Genomic DNA, 14750 nt, shown 5'->3' on the forward strand with positions numbered 1-14750 from the left:
TTCCATCTTTTTCTACGTTTAACTTTGGTGATGCTGGGGATAGCAGGGCGGGTGCCTTAATGGGGCCCCAAGCTGATCACTTTCTCTGGGACGGAAAGATCAGGGTCCAGGGCTGGATAGAGGTTCTTAGAGTGGCAATAATCCTCTGGAAGGAATTTCAGAATTGCCTGGCAACAATGCCTATTTCCCTGTGCCTGGAACACCCTCTGGAGTCTTGTGAGGAGCCAATGTAACATCTTGTTTTAACTTAGAAATTAAGAAATCACTGGGGCCTTAGGGACACCTAACAGCCCCTGATGGATTCTGAAATACATCAGGACCACGGAGGAATTTACTATTGCTGAAGGCCATTGCTTTATAATTCCACAATGCCTCAGCCTCTCAGTGGCCAGTTGCCCCAGGCCATTGCTAACAGCTGGATGCGTCAGGATAGGAGGTTCCAGCCATATTCTCTATCTCACCAAGGCCTTTGAGCCTTGCGTTAACCATTCTCTCTCGTGGTCTTTGCTTTGCACCTACAAATAGCAAACTTTATCTTTTTAACCAGTTGCAGTGAAAAATGGTCCAATATTTGGCACTAAGCACCATTTCTAATACAACCTTGATTCAATAAATTTAATCATTTCGTCATTGTTCACGTCAAAGAATCATTTTGATAGACAAGCATTTTAGGTGACAGTGGTTAAAATTTGTTAATTAAAATTATTTTCATTCACAAACAGATTTGTTATTTAGGATTTCAGGAAATTCCAACAGATTATCTTTTCTTTGATGGTCTTGAACTCATAGCCTCCAGGGATTCTCCCACCTCAGCCTCCTGATTACCTGTGATTGCAGGCATGAGACACAGTGCCAGCTTGAATTTTCTTCTTAATGAAGCTTTTCTCCTCTTTCACAAGCACTGTGCTGAATCCTGAATCTGAATTTTATGCCTTTAAGTTTAATTACATGGTGACGTGTGTACTCAGTTTATGCAAATATTTAAAAATACGTGGGGAGAATAGGATAGACACAGATAAAGTTCCAAACATGAATATCAAGCACAGAATATTTACTAGAGCTACATATTCACAAGGAAATACATACTAAATCTTATGAATGCAATGAGTAAATTCTTATATCTCAGAAAATTTCTACTTGGATATATATATATATATTTTTTTTTTTAGAAAAGAACTTGGACACTTTAGAAACTTCATTTGGTAGTATTTTTAAAATATTACACTAGTGGATTAGGATGAGCTGCTATGTTGTGGAAAAAATTACTATCTGTCACTCTAAGGAAGTGATTTGCACTGGATAAAAGTAGCTGAACTTTTTATTTTTACAGTAGAAAGAAAAAATATATTAGCAGTCATGTTTAGGTAGACTAATTGCTACTTATTCTAAGTAACAGTTTTACTTGTGCATATTTAATGAGAAATATATACAGTATATGATCACAAATACCATTGATAGACGACTGTACATTTCCCAAAAGGAAGAAGGACTTACTACTCCAGAATGTTAGAATTTATCTTGGAGATCGGGTAGGGCAACTTCCTCCATCTAACAGTGAAAAGCTGAGACCTAGATGCCAAAATGGCTTGCCTGTGGATAAAAAGTCCAGTAGTGACTGAATGTCCTGAAACCTAAAACTCCCAGCTCCTAATTTGGGCTCATTCTACAACACCTCTTACAACGTATCCAGCTTAACAAATATCTGTCAAGGTCCTACTGCAAAGTCCTTTATGAGGCTCTCTGGAGGCATGAGAAGATGAACAAGTCATGTGTAATGTTTGGAGGAAACTCACAGTTTAGAGATGGAGCCGTTTGTATAATAGATGCACAGAAAACAAACTGGAAAATACAAATAGAGAGGGAGAAAAAGCAAGAGAATTATTCCTGCAGGTGCTCTGAGCCCTGTATTTCCAATATAGCTCTACTCCACAGATTTGTATACTCTTGTAAGTAGTATTTTCTCAAATTTCCATTTGCTAAAGTGTCATTTCCTACCCCCACCCCAAACTATGATTTTAATGGTAAGAGTGAGGAAATATCTGACAGTAAAATATTCCCTTCCAGCCAAACACCTGCTCCCTACCTCCCATGTAGAAGAATTACAGTCTCGACTCTGCATTTTTCTTTCCCACATCAAGATCCCTACCCTAGGCCTGCTGAATTGGAAACCCTTTTAGTATCAGCCTCCTTGGTGGTAGCAGGGCGTGTGGATTCTGTGGGTAAGATCTCCACTCCACAGGGCGTGTGGATTCTGTGGGTAAGATCTCCACTCCACAGGGCGTGTGGATTCTGTGGGTAAGATCTCCACTCCACAGGGCGTGTGGATTCTGTGGGTAAGATCTCCACTACTAAGCTCCACTACTGCATGGGACCATGAATGAATGCCTTAAAGACTCTGGGTGAACTTTTTCCTTTCATGACACTCGCTTTGCAAATTCTAGTTTTTAGGGGACTTTGCTTCAAAACCAAAGGTTACACTCTGGGAGCAATTCTAGCTTTGATAAGAACTCTTCATTTTTAGAGGGTGACACTACACTTAAATCGTCCTTGTTCACTCCTTTCCCAGCTCTTTTCCCCCTGTCCATCCCCTCTGATATTTACAATGGCAGAACATGCATCCTGATGCACTAATGCGTGTATACCCAATCTCATATGCATTAGTACACACAACACATGTCAGCATGCATGTGTCACACATGTACTCACTTGAACTCACGTTTCCCTCTAGGCTGCACTGATGGCTTGCTAGAAATCCTAATTAGAGCTCAGATAATAGAAGAGGAGATCAAACCAATCATCCTCTGCCTTCACGAAGAAAACTTTCTAGAGACCTGTATTGTAGAAATTCTTTTATTTCCCCCCTCAGGAAACCTTCCTGAACACCTGATAAAACTGGAAACCATCTTCTCTGCTATCTCATTAGGACATATTACAAAACAATCTATCTATTGTGATGGATAACATATGCTTTAGAATCTGTTTTACTTAATATTATAGAAAATATATTTCTGGAAAAGCCAGATTTTCATTTTTTATACACAGTAATTTTATACTATATAGAAGTCTTCAAATGAATAATGTACATATTCATTAAATAATGTATTATTTAAGACGTACAGGTGTTATCTGTAAAGTAAAACCGACAAGTCATTTTTTATGCTGACCAGCTGTGAAATGTTGTTTTAGCTTTTCTCACACAATTATGCACATATTACTTGCTTTTATGAGTTACTTGAGTTCTATTTTTTCTTTATTTTCCAAAAATCATCAAAAATCAAACCTTACTAGAAACACATGGAAAAATCAGGAATTTCCAGCAGAAGTAATTTGAAACATTTGAGGTTTTCTTTTCTTTCTTTCATAATGGCAAATTTCAAGCAAAGTTTTCAAATTACTTACTGAGTAGTAGCTGTAATTGTAGTAGGAGTTGTTTCTCGGTTCTATAATTGCATGGTTTTTTACAGTTAAGGTTGTATCTTAACATTGCCTTGCTCACGCTCTAGAATATTACCATATTCCTCAAAACTATTTGGTCTCTCCATGTTAAATATATTCTTCTGGTAAATAAGGTAAGAACTTGCAGTAAGTTCACACAAAGCTGATAAATATCAGTTGGTTGCAGTCTCACCCCTGGCAAGTAGGGAAATGGAAACTGTAGCTTCTTGATAAATGTAATTATCTCCTACCCATGATGTTGGGGTCATTGCAAGTTGCTTATGTGGTCAGTGGAAGAAAATATACAGTATCTGTTTTCAGACTCTCCATACACTATCACATACCTCTCTCATACACACCTTTCCTAGTCAGGGACTAACAGGTGGAAGAGTAGTTACCTGTGTTACACTCCTAGACCTGGGTTCAAGTAAATACATTACAGTTTTTTCTCACTTTTTTATTTGACTTAGGAGATGTTGCTCTTCCTGCATCTCTGCTTCTTACTGTTTTAAATCAAGTTGGAAACAGGAAGTGACAATGCACTGTCACTGGCTGAATGAAGATTTGACTCTAAGTCCCAGGAAGGAACCCTCTTCCAGGAACTCACCATCAACTCTCCCCCTTTTCTCCTTCCAGCTGACCCAACCTGGACCTGTTGGAAGCTTGTTTCACCACTGTGTCCCAGGGTCCCAAATGCCCCAGGGTCCCAAAAAGATTGACACCTCTGACCTTTGAAAATATGAGCACATGAGCTTGAGGCAGCAGGAAAAGAGGAAGTGGGCTTTGACTGATTTACAGTTCGGGGAACTAACTCTTGCCCATCGCTTCTAGTGTAGTTCTTTCCAAGAGCCAGACTACCACTTTTGCTCCTCTCTTTTTCTCATTTCAGGACCCTCTTCCAATCCATCTATACCCTTTCCAGTTTATGTTCGTGATAAAACAAGACTCCCCCATCCTTCAAGGAGGTGGAACATCAGAATCTTTTCAGAAAGGGGGTGGAGAGGAAAGGATTCAGTTGTGGGACCCTCATTTATGAGACTCAAGCCCTTGTTCAAAATCATCTTCTCAGATAAATCCCCACCAGATCTGCCCAGAAAGTTTATCAGACCCTCGATGGCCCATGTCATTTTGGTTCCAAATGTTGCAGGTGAATTTTGAACGGCACCTGAAAAAGTTATTTGACTTGTGACATAGAATTCATTACCGATAGTTGGCTATAAATTACTAAATTTATATTTATAATTAACTAGATAATCTCTAGCATTTTTTTTGCACCTCAGACTCACACTTATTTCTGATAAGCATTAATCATATAAGCAATTATTTCATTCATCTATTAGCTTAGTAGGTGTCTTCCTTTCTTTTAGAAAATTCAATTGAGGAAAATGGTGCAGATTGAATCTAAGAAAGGTAGAGGCATTAACATAGGGAAACTGGCCAGTATGACACAGAGAAAGTCTCTTACATATGTTATATATCTAAACTCCACAGAAGTTTCAGATAATCCATAAATAACTTGAACAAATTGCTGGTATTCAGAGTATTAAACAGCAAAGTAACCTGATTAAAGTCTCTGCTAGCTTCCAGCCAACCCGTTTACCTTCCAAAAAATGCAAAACAATGTCTTGAGATTATGAGATTTTTTTTCCCTCTTTTCTATCATAAATTTCACTTTTGCTTTTGGTTGTTGGCAGGAGTCTAATGGTTGGGTCCCTCCTACATGGGTAAACTTTTTGCATGCTAAGGATAATAATGTCTCAGAATTATTTTTGGCTAACGTCTCTTTCTTCTTTCCACATTCTTTTCTTTTCTTCCTCTTTTTCTTTCCGTCTTTGCCATGGAATGTATATTTTATGAAACCAGGGACCATGCTTGTCTTCCTCACCATGGTGTCTCCAGTTTCTAGTTCAGTAACTAGCAAATTGGAGGCATGCCTGGACACATGTAAAATATGCAAAACACATACATTAACTATTTTAAAAAATTATGTATGTGGGTGCTTACTGATATTTTTCCTGTTGCTCTTCGTTACCATCCTTTTTTCTAACAATAAAAGCACACCTTTCCAAGGAAAGTCAATCTATGTGTTTGAATAAAGCTGACTGCTTTTCTTCAGATCCGGATACTGGATACCAAGCCTGACAAGTCAGAGTGCCCCGTACATCTGGCCAGAGCTGATGGTTCAGGGAAGAGCTCTGCCCACTGGACATTTGCTCAAACCATTAGCCGAAAGCACTTTTTCTCTGGGATCAGACAATCTAAGGATCACGTATTAAGAAGGGAAGTTGAACTGCTGTACCAAATACCTTTAAATTCTCAGTGGTTTCACATAAAGTGTATTCTTTGCTCCTGTCACTGTCCCTTGTGGGCTGATGGCCAGCACAGTAGTGATCCATGCAGGAGGAGCTCAAGCTTGCTCCATCCTCTAGTCCTTCCCCCTAGCTGCTTCCAAGGCTGATGCAGAAAGGGAAGAAAGAGAAAGAGATAGTAGAGAAGACACACTCTCCCTTGCTTGCCTCTTCCTGGAAGTAGCATACTTCTGGTCCATTGGCAGAAATATAGTCCATATGGCAGTAATAGCCTTATGACCCCACTCAGATGTAAAGATGGGAGTGGGAAGCTGAAAAATACAAACTAGTAGTGAGCCAAGAAGAATAAAGAGGGGGAACAACTAGCCAGTCTCTACTAATTGCCATTTTATCTCAGAGATCCCACCAAATGGGAAAAGTCTAAGAACGAAGTTGAACAGAGATGAGAAAGGGAGAAGGCAGGAGAAAGTAGAAAAGGGAGGAGAGAAAAAGGGGACGATAAATAATCAGAATCCTCAAATCCAGCAATGTTAATAATATTCTTACTTTTGTTTAAGCAAGTTTAATTAGGGATTCTGTCACCTAAAGCAGAAATAACCTGCTTAACATACTACTTTGTCCTGACCATGTTATGTCTAGCCCCTAGCTCAGTCCTTTGCATATATTCGATAATCTAAATATTTTTGGTATCAAAGAGCATAAGAATGAATACTTAATATTAACAGATTGAGCTAAAACTGTGTGTAGTTATTGGTGTGATGTTAACTAACAAGCTTATCTCTTACATTATTCCTAAAAATTGTAGTCTCAGGTAACTAGTAAGTGTGCAACATTTATTCTATTATTGTAGCTCCTGTTTTTCTGTTGTCACTTACCTATGAATGTCACTTACCTGCTGGTCTATGTAAAAATTGTCAGTGCCTTTTATCGGGGTGGGTATACTAAATATAAAATTTTTACATTCATAATTAATCAAAACTAAGATTTCCACTGTAATTCTATCATTCTAAGCTTGCTTAGTCTTACTAAATACCATAATGATCTGTAAAATCCTGGAATGTAAGGACATTAACCTTCCTCCAGTGTTTATTCTGAAGAAATGTTTGGCTAGCCTTCCTCATCTCAGTGCATGACCTTGCAGTATAGAAAATCGTGGCTCTTAAACAGTGAGAGCTAACTGCCTAGCTGAACATCATAACAAAATTATTCTACCAAACAACAAGGTATGGAAGGAGAATATTCACTATGTTTTAACTTTCTGTATGGTTGAGCACACCTTGCAGAAACAAGCAGCCAAAATGCCTGAGTTTATGTCCTACCCTAGGCACTATCTGGGATCCTGGGGAAGTTATTTAGATACTTTGTGTACTTTTTTCCTCATCTGCAAAAGAGTGACAGTTATAACACATGCCTTGTGGGGTTTTTATGAAGGTGAGCAAGGTTAAGAATTTGAATATGTGTGAAATACCTAGTACATGGCAAATAAATAATAAATGTATTATTGTTATTTTAAATTACCCACTATAGCAGTTAAGGGTTTTAACTCTTCCATATTCACTTAAATTTTGTCTCAGAGATTACCTCTGGCATTGTTCTGATGGAAGTTTTTGGAAGAGAATCACTAAGGCTGTGAGGAATAAAGAAGTTTAAGACATTCCAGTTACTAAGACTGGAGAAAAGTCTGATGCCGATAAGTGGAAAATCCAAAAAGGTGATAAAGATGCACGACTTCTATGTGGACTACATGTAGAGAAAAATTTTAAAAAGCAGTGCATCCTTTCCATTCATGTCCTTTTGTATTTATAGTCCCTGATAGTGTTAAAGCCATTTGTGTGCTTATTTTTCTGTTGCTCCTGTCACATGCCAGGCTGCCATCACACAGAGCATGAGGACTCCATCTACACATGCCTCCAGTGCCTAGCACAACATCGGACTTTACAGTTTTTTGACAAACATTGGCTTAATGATTTTCAATTAAATCAATCTCATGTAGTCCCATAGAGTCTAGGTGGGGAGAGAGAATATATATATAACATATATATTACATATATATGTAATATTGGTTTAACTTAAAGAAAAAGAATTATAGCTTAAGAAAGTAATCATGACTATCTATAACTGAGTTTAATAGAAACTTTTGTGTTCTAGAGTTCCATACCTCAAAGAAAACTCAGGTAATGATATGGTTTGACTGTGCTCCATCCAAATCTTGAATTGTAATCCCCATGTGTGGAGGGAGGGACTTAGTGGGAGGTGATTGGATCATGGTGCAGTTTCCTTCATGCTGTTCTCTTGATAGTGAGTGAGTTCTCACAAGATCTGATGGTTTAGAAGTGTGTGGCTTCCTTTGCTGTTTCTCTCTCCTGCTGCCATGAAAGATGGGCCTTCTTGTGACTGCAAACTTGTGACTGCAAGTTTCCTTGAGGCCTCCCCAGCCATGTGGAACTGTGAGTCAATTAAACCTCTTTCCTTCATAAAATACCCAGTCTCAGGTAATGTCTTTATAGCAGTGTGAGAACGGACTAATACAGGTAGTAACAAATGGTAATGATTGCTTTTAACTTGAGGGAAAAGTCAATGATTCTCATCTTTCCCATCACATAATGTAACATTTGACCCTTAGGATTAGTGTATACGGTATTCACATTTTCAGTCTCTGAGTGGTTTCCTGAAGAACTTAGATGCATAGTACACAGCAATTCATAATTTGAAATGTGATCAGCCTGTGCAGTTGAATGGCATTTCTTGTTCTGGGTTTTGTTGGTTTGTCTGTCTTGGTTTGAATACTCATTGTCCCATAGCAAGCAGCTAAGGTAAATAGATTAAAGAAAAACTAAAGCCACAATTCTGTTCCTTTGAAAGAGATATTCCTCCTAAAAAGGTTAGCTATTATTGTTGGGGATGGAAATGATGAGAACATAAATAAGTGCAAGACAGTTGTGTTTTAAGTTATAAAGTAAAACAGATAGATTTAAAAAGGGAATTCAGTAATGGCTCAAATCTAACATGGGAATAATCTCAATTATACTGCCCACAGGTAGAAGTAAAGGTGGTAGATGAGATAGCGCCTCCAGGCAGTTCATCCATTGCAGAATTCACTCATCAATAAATGCTTGGGAGAAGTTGTAAAATGGCCAAATGTGTTATTACACACAAAAAAACCACATCTGTGAGGTTCTGTTAAAATGAGGTTGAAGAGAGAGAGTCAAGAGTGCAAACATTTCAAGAAACTACAGTTGGTGAAGGCAAGTTGTAGGCAGCTAAACTAGGCATACCTGTAGTAAATGTTACTTTTAGACTTCCAGAAATATTTTATAGTTTTTGCCACATGTGAGATCAACAAATGCATTGTTTGACTTACTGCCCCACATGTGTTCTCCTGACGGGAAGAAACTCATAGAAGAGAAATAATATGTTTAATAAAGAAAATACTGGCCTATGTTAGAAGAAAATACTTTCCCAAATATTCATCCATGAGATGGGTAAGAAAACACCAGGATTTATGGAAGCCAAGGATAAATTGACTCATCTACTTTTGTGGCAATGCAGCATATTTTGGGATTAAGACTCACTTGTTTTCCTGTTCTGCCGTTTCCCAATATTAAGGAACTTGAATAGGAACTCGCTGAATGTTTATTGACATTCCATTAAAAAGAGCATAAGACACAGCCAAAATTTTTTTCCCTTCAAAAATGTCCACAAGTACATTGAGCTAAGGTGGTATTTTAAAACATGTGGGTTCTCAATATTTTCTTGACATATCTGTAAGAGTAGGAGAGCATATTTTCTCTTTCTTTATATGCCTATTGACCAAGGAGAAATAAACTTCCATCCTCTAAAAAGCAGTGAATCTCAAATATTTTGGGACGCTTTTATGCCTTTAAAAACTCTCAAGGATCCCCAGAACTTTAGTTTATGTAGGTTATATCTGCTAATATTTACCGCACTAGAAATTACAACTGAAAAAATAAATATTTGTTAATAACAATACCACAACTATTATATGCTAATGTAGGTAACACTTTTATGGCAAATAATTATATTCTCCAAAACCAAAAAGAATTAGTGAAACAAATCGTGTTGTTTGATATGTTGACAAGTTTCTTTATAGAAGACAGCTGGATTCTAATATCTTATCCCGTATTTAATCATTTTAACATCACATGTACTCTCCAGGAAACTCCACTGTAATATCTTTGTGTTGTTATAATAACTTTTTTTTTTTTTTAAATCTTGGGGCTCTCCTGAAAAAGCTTCACAAATCTTGCTCTGGAAACTCGCTACTCAAAACCAGCATCTGCATGACTTAGAGCTGGTTAGAAATGCAAAATTTCAGGCTAGACCCCAGACCTACTGGATTTGCATTTTCACAAAACTTCCAGGTAATTATCTTATACATTAGTAAATAGAAGGATGCTGTTACTTTGTTTTCATCTCTTACTGACTTCTCCCCAGGGAAAAAGTGGATCAACTTTTTCACTCTGGTGAAATGATTGGTGAAATGAAAAGGTAGACAAATGTTGGCCTACATTTCCCAGTGGAATGTAATTAATATGGCAAAAATTATTGAGCATGTGTGGCCTTTTTGTGTGTCCAGGTGGATGGAGGGTGGGATGGATCCTCTGTGCTTAAAGGTTCATGTAGCAGACCTGCTAAATGTCTTGCTCTTCCCATAGCAGGTCCCAAGGCTGACCAAGGAAGTCAGAAGGATAGAGAATCAAGTTAAAGCCATCCTTCAATTAAGCTTTACCGATTATATTTTGATCCGTATCCTGTTTCTAAGTTGGTTCAGAAAGGGAAAAGACTGTGATAATTTACTATTCCCACGTATCTCTACACCTAGCAAATGTCTTCTGCGCAATGCTTAGCCCAGTCAGTATGTGTACCCATTATATGTTGCTGCTGCTATTGGATGTAGAAAAATAGTCTAGAACTTAATATTGGTTCAATGATCCTTTTTCTTTTTTTCTAAGACAAGGTCTCACTCTATTACTCAGGCTGGAGTGCAGTGGTCCAATTACAGCTCACTGCAGCTTCAACCTCCTGAGCTCAAGCGATCCTTCCACCTTAGCCTCCAGAATAGCTGGGACTACAAGCAATGCCACCACATCTGCCTTTTTTTTTTTTTTTTTATCTTGTTGTAGAGATGGGGTCTCATTGTGATTATGTTGCCCCAGGCTGGTTTGGAACTCCTGGGCTCAAGTGATCTTTCTGCCTTGGACTCCCAATGTGCTGAGATTATAGTGTGAGCCATGGTACCCAGACCAATTATTCTTTTACTTAGAAAAAAATAGACTGTAAATATTTTTACAAGATTAGATATGAACAGCTAGGATCCACAAAGCACATAAAGTTTATACTTTTACATCTAAGTTACAATTAAAAACATATAAACTTACATTTTAAATGTATATTTATGCTTGTTTACATCCCTCTACTCAAACATGCAATGAATATGGGTAACATAAAATATGAAAAGAGAAAAATAGAAAAACGCATTCTCTAAAGCCTGTCTCTTTAGATCAGAAACAGAAACTCAAAGTTATGAGGTCAGAGGCTTTCTGGACTCTGTGATAAGCAGGCAGTGGCATCTAAGTGTTTGGCCCCTGCGTGCGAATAGAGACAAAAACAAACAAACAAACAAACAAAAAAGGACTCTATCACAATAAATGGAGACCCGAAGTCTGTCTCATTACTTAAAGCTCAAACTTAAATCTTACCCCATCCCTAGATTATATATAGTAGCAGGCTTAGGAAAATGGCAACTAACTGTTACCTGCAACAATGTTTTGTAGCAGGCTATGGTCCGGGTCAGTAACAACCAAGCTCAGAAACCATAAACTGAACCAAGAAACCTAGTAGACTAGTGAATACATCTGTGATATCCCTAGTGTCTCCTCTGGCAGGAGCACTGAAATCATGAAGTATTAGGCTGTTAGAGCTAATGACTGCTAAACAGAGATGGGTAAGTACAGAGGAAAACTTAAAAAAAAAAGTGCCCATCCGAGTGCACAAATGATATTACACAGAAATCAAATGCTAAAATTACAGCCAACAAAATCAAAATCCAAAATATAAATATAATTTCAGTGGAGGTTGACAAAAATTTTAAGTAAAGTTTCTGAGGATGTTTGAAGAGATAAATATGAAGAAATAAGTTGGATTAAAAAGAATAGAATATTAGGTAAAATTAAGGTAAAACAAAAAGTAAGAGGGCCCGGCACGGTGGCTCATGCCTGTAATATCCCAGCACTTTGGGAGGCCGAGATGGGCGGATCACGAGGTCAGGAGATCGAGGCCATCCTGGCTAACATGGTGAACCTCGTCTCTACAAAAAATACAAAACATTAGCCAGGCGTGGTGGCAGATGCCTGTAGTCCCAGCTACTTGGGAGGCTGAGGCAGGAGAATGGCGAGAACCCGGGAGGCGGAGCTTGTAGTGAGCCGAGACTGTGCCACTGCACTCCAGCCTGGGTGACAGGGTGAGACTCTGTCTCAAAAAATAAAAAAAATTTAAAAACAGTAAGAGGAAGTATAAAAAGAAATAAAGTCAAAATCTTGAAAGTAAAAAAGTATATTTAAAAAATATAAAACTCTTTTAATGGATTCCATAAATGGTGCATACAGTTGAAGGGAATTAGTGATTTGGAGGAAGGTACCTTCATCTAAAGTTCTTCATAATAGAGACACAAAAGGCCAGGTAAAAGGTGTATAGGTTAATAAAGAGGGTAACAACAGAATAAGGGATTGAAAGGAATGATAGAAAAGCAGTACACTAATAGAAAATACTTGATAATTTTCCAGAATTTGTTAGATAAAAACTTCACTCTGAATGCAAAATGAATTAATAAAAAATATTTTTAATTTAGACTCATTGTGTTGAATTTTACTAAGAAGAGGGATAATTCATTTATCTTAATGGCTTCTAGATTGAAAGGAAACCCAGATTAATACATGTTAGGCACATTTTGTTGTCAGCAAAAGTAGATAACAGAAAACAGTAGATTCATATCTTTAAATGACTGAAAATTTAAACTTAAATTTTTATACCCAGCTATATTATTTTTCAAAAATGAAGACAAAATATTCTTTAAAAATTGTTCAGAACTAAGAAATTTTTACCATCAATTAGTAGGCCTTTATAAAGGAATTGTTAAAAAATAAAATTTAGCAAGAAGGAAGGTCAGCACAGAGGGAAGATGATGAATGCAAAATTGATAAAATAGGTTGATAAATATATTGAATTTTGACATAGAGGTAAAACAGCCCAGCTTGTATGCTTTTTCTTATTTTGTTCAAGGTAATAAAATGGGAGAAATTATTATGAACTTTAATATAGAAGCTATCCTGAAAAAGCTTCTAATGGCCAAAGAGGGAACAATTTGAAGAGCAAAATAAATGATGTAGTATAGGATTGTAAATCAAAGCAAAAAGTAAAAAATAAACACCTATAAGTCCATGTTGATATGAACACATTATTAAACAAATAAAAGAAAGAAAAGATATAAATCTCCCATATAGAAGAATATTATACAACATGTTAACACTCCTTTTCTTAAGGAGTTGGAGCTTAGCTCTCTGTCCCTTGAAAATGGGTTACATTTAATAACTTGCTTCCAATGAATACAGTGTGGAAGGGGAGAAAAGTGTCTACAATAAAAAAAAAAAACCTGCCAACATCACCTTGCCAGGGGATTGAGATTAACTACATCACTGATAACTAATGTGGATAGTATGCACCCATCATAGGATATGATGAAAATGACACTTCATCTCTACTGTCTTCCTTCGAAAAACCTTAGTCAAATCATGAGAAAAACACACTGAGAAAACGAGGGGGCTAATGCTGCTGGAAATTTAGGAAGGAATAAAAACAAAGGAGAGTTATGAGGGGCCCAGAAGGCTTTTTAATGAAATTGAAATGTAAATAAATGAAAATAAAATGAGGGAAAATGAAGGCTTGATTCAGACCCAAGTGGAGGGACTGAAAGGAACCAATTGGAAAGAACTAGTGAGCTTTTAAAGCTTTAATAATGAAAAGAGAAGAGACCGAAAATTGTCAAGTAATGTGTGGCAATATCCAGACAGGATTTAACTTTAATGTTAAAATGTGAAAACTACCCTGGACAAGTTGAAGGGAAAGAGAAATAGATTTTGTGAATGGTGATGCTATTTTGGAAAGTTTGGTTTTCTAAACCAAGTTTGAGTGCCTATACATGGGACAGAACTCAGGCTAAGTAGGTAGGATAAGGCTCCCTCGTTTATGATTTATACATGACATTGATGGGAAACGGTTCCCTTTTTAATTTCTATTTTTTAAGCACAATCTATCCTCTACAATGTTGTATAGAAGGCAAGTGTACATAATCTAAATATAGGGTGACCATAGGTGTCTCGGATTCCAGATCTCAGTTTTCTCCAAAGAGGAGGCTTGGAAGAGAAGATTTTACCAGATACAGGTGTGGTGAGAGAGAATTCCTAGAAAGTACTGAAAGCAAGAGTTGAGGACTACGTACTTTGCATCAAAGAGATCACTCTTAAATGAGTTTTCTCATGCTCTAATAAATTCAATGAGACGCTTGTCTTAACTACAGGTGGTTCCCACTTACAGCAATTTGACTTATAATGAGTCATAGGTTCTGTGCTCTGCCAGTTACTCAGAGCTCTGGCAGAAGGTCACACACAGCTACATCATTGGCACTGTCTTCTTTCTGACAGGCACCAATATTTAAGACCCTTTTGCCTAGATCCTTGACTTTGGATGACCTCTCGAGAGCCTTGCAGCTTCCTTGGTGTGGGTTCTCTTTGGTACTTGTTTTCAAACATTCTGTTAATAATCAATAATAACAATGTAGAATATATTGTATAAAGCTTTGCTACTTACCCTTGTGGACATGTTCTTTTATTCTGTGCTAACATCAGCAGTCAAATGTCTATTGAGCACTTACTATGTGACAGTCACTATAGTAGTCACTTTAAATAGATGAGTGTATTTAATCCCTTAAGA

This window comes from Trachypithecus francoisi, unplaced genomic scaffold (assembly GCF_009764315.1).
Source record: "Trachypithecus francoisi isolate TF-2019V2 unplaced genomic scaffold, Tfra_2.0 Lachesis_group14, whole genome shotgun sequence".
Taxonomy (NCBI): domain Eukaryota; kingdom Metazoa; phylum Chordata; class Mammalia; order Primates; family Cercopithecidae; genus Trachypithecus; species Trachypithecus francoisi.